We start from the raw sequence: 3326 nt of genomic DNA on the forward strand, positions 1-3326 counted from the left end.
GAAATGTCCTTGGAGGGAGGCAGAGCAGGATGGGCCTGTGTTCTCTTTTTCTCATTGGTGGAAAAACACATAAGAACACCCTGGAGATGCCCACAGGATTTCTAGACAGTGTGAAAGTGTTCATCACTGGGAAGCTATCACATCTGAAACGAGGGCATCTATGAATGAGTTTTTTTCTCTGTTCCTCCTCTCTTCTACCTTCCAGAATGTTCTGCCCAAGAACCACCTACATGGCATTTGGTGGCATGAAGGGATGATTAGCTGCACACAAGAAGATAATATTCTAAAGGCACAAAATCAAAGAGAAACCTCTTGACTGTCTAAGGAAACTTGAAGAAGATAAAGCTGGAATAGGAGAGGAGCTTTCTCTGTTGTCTCTAAGTTGGTGGCTGTGTGGTTGGGTTAAGGGTTAAGAACTAAAGTCTTACCCCAGTAGGAAGTCAAATCTAAGGAAATGCACTGTTAATATATAATTTTGGACTCTATGTGTCAGATGAACTAACAGTGAGACAATTTAGATCTAGACATTACTATCCCATCCTTTCCATAAGAAGCCAATAATACTAAGGTTTCAGAAACATATGTGGGTGTTCTTTTTTGTTGTTGTTGTTGTTGGTTTTTTTTTTTACCTAGGCAGAGGTCATACAGCTTGAAATACCTGATATAATTTAAGAACTGTTACTTGAGGTATAGTTCTTTTATTTTTCCTTGCCAGCCTGTTATAGCTGGGGAATGAGGAGGATGAAAGGTGTGATGATCCCCATTGATTGTGAGCCTACTACGTGCCAGGTGCATGTATGTGTGATACCCTTTTAATCCTCACAAAAATCCAGGAAGTAGATCGTATGTCCTCCATTTCCCAAATGAACGATATGAAGTTCAACAAGATTAAACAGCTTGACCAAGGTCAAGAGCGGTTTGACCATGGTAAAGAGCTTGGATTCAAATTTAGTTCAGCCTTCTTCCAAAGCCCTGTCCAGGTTCTGTCCATGTCTGTTCACGTCACCAGACTGTCTCCTAGGATGTATATGAGTGTGTGTGTTCGTGTGTGTGTGTGTGCGTGTGTGTGTGTGTGTGTGTGTGTGTAAAATTCTTTCTTTGAGTAGAATGGTACTACTTATATGACTAGGGCAGCAGTTCTCAACCTTCCTAATGCTGCGACCCTTTAATACAGTTCCTCATGTTGTGGTGACCCCCAACCATAAAATTATTTTTGTTGCTTCTCTATAATTGTAATATTGCTACTGTTATGAATCATAATGTAAATATCTTTTTGTTTTCCGATGGTCTTAGGCGACCCCTGTGAAAGGGTCATTCAACCCCCACAGGTTGAGAACCGCTGGACAAGAGGCTAGAAGCTTTTATCCCTTAGGCCTTCACCTTGGCAGCTTTAGGACTGATTCCCACCTCTATCTTGAAGGCTCAAATGAGGCTTAAAGCTAGGATTGTCTTGTTGAATTATTTTGTAACCATCTTTATCAACTGAAGCAGTTTCGCACTGCATTATTCCTCTGAATGTATTCATATGTGGAACACTGAGTGAATTCAGTGGGAGACTAAAACGATTTGGGGGCTTTCACCAGAAATGTTGATTTATATGTGCATATTTTGCCAAGTGAGATTTGTAAATTATAATATTTTATCCAATAAGTTTCTTCTTAGTCATGCAAAATATTCTGGAAACAACTAATTTCATTGCATCAAAGAGCAAAGAAAGAGCTGGAGGTGATAGTACCAGGTCTGTTATGGTGGGGGTGGGAGTATGGTTGAATGAAATAACCTTTACTGAAAATTGAAATCCAAATGGCTACTACAGATGATGGAGTTTGATATTGTGCCATTTAGCTTTTTTCTATGGCTGTACTTTTCAGAAACAGTGAAAAAGAAATAAAAAACCAAAAGAGCCTTTGAAAATATTACTTCTCAGAGGTCTTACCATCATAGGAAAAAGTCTAAGTAAGTCTAGCCATTCTTGCCTCTGTTTGATAATGAAAGCACAGTTTCATTTGCTTGTTCCTTTTATGCTCTGCTTATGAATATATTTATTAGCTTGGTTTCTCAGTAATTTTTCTACTTTCTTAATGTAAACAATGACCACTTATGTAAGTGAAGACATCACCGTTTTTTCGGATTCGTAAGGGTCTCTGAATCTACTGATCTTGCAAAGTTGTATTTAGTCGTAACGGTGTATTGAGAATGCCTGCGGGAGCTTTCCTTATTTCTCAGTTAATGCTCAGTTGCTTCATTTAGTAGCAGAAAGCAAAGAATGTGGTAGACGATATCTGAGAACTATGAAACCCAGAAAAATTTCCTAGGAATTCTGAAACAAATTAGTTATTTTCTTTTAATATATAATCTGAGGAGATAATTAATATTAGAATTCCAGGGGCTCTGCAGCCCACTATGAAGAAACTATGAGAGGGCCGGCCGAGTGGCGAGATGGTTAAGAGCTGGCTTGGGATGCCAGAGGACCCCGGTTCGGATCCCACATATGAGGGCCAGTGACACTGCCCTCTACAGCTAAGATGCTGAACAACAGCTCAACCTGGAGCTGGGCTGCCATGAGTCACCGGCATCCGTGTAGGCTGCAGCCCCTGCTGCAGTGGGTTGCCATGGGCTACCGTGTGTAGCCAGCAGCCAGCATGAGCGGCCAGCAGCCGCAGAGAGCGGCCGTCCAGAAGCCGTGACTGATCTGCCTCGCCCGGGAAGAGCGCAATGATGGTGCCAACTTGGGCCAGTGAAACAACGTCCTCCACTACTAGACTGAAGAACAAAACGACAGCAACTTGTCTGTTCACCTTCCCCTAATTCCCTAGTGCTGTTCCCATCCCCCAATTCCCCAATAAAAAATCTAAAAAAAAAAAAAAGAAGAAGAAAGTATGAGAGGGAAAATTATTTTTGGTTCTTGATGAGTCAATGACAAGAGAATTATATTTATTCATATTTTTCTCCATGTAGGCATTTCTGATCATTTCCCAACCTCCCTGCTAACTCTACATCTAGTCTTGAGGATAAAGTCTAGTTTCTTCTCAAAATCTGCTACATTTTTATAGGTTAGGTGCTGGGTTGGTAACAGCAGCACATGATATGCAGAAGCCCTTGTTAGAAGAGTTACAGAGGCCAGAAAGTCCCTGTTCCTAAAATTGTTTCCTAAGGGTTGTCAAGCTGGATAGTTTCTTAACATACGGCTTCCTCCTCTGTGGTCCCCGGACCATTGTTTATACTCGAAGGCATTTTAACTTGCTTGATTTCTCCTCACTGCCCCATTACAGTTATAAAATATTTTTCTTAAGGGGGAATAATTACTTTAATAAATATGGAACACT

Source organism: Hipposideros armiger, unplaced genomic scaffold (genome assembly GCF_001890085.2).
Source record: "Hipposideros armiger isolate ML-2016 unplaced genomic scaffold, ASM189008v1 scaffold_16, whole genome shotgun sequence".
NCBI classification, from domain to species: domain Eukaryota; kingdom Metazoa; phylum Chordata; class Mammalia; order Chiroptera; family Hipposideridae; genus Hipposideros; species Hipposideros armiger.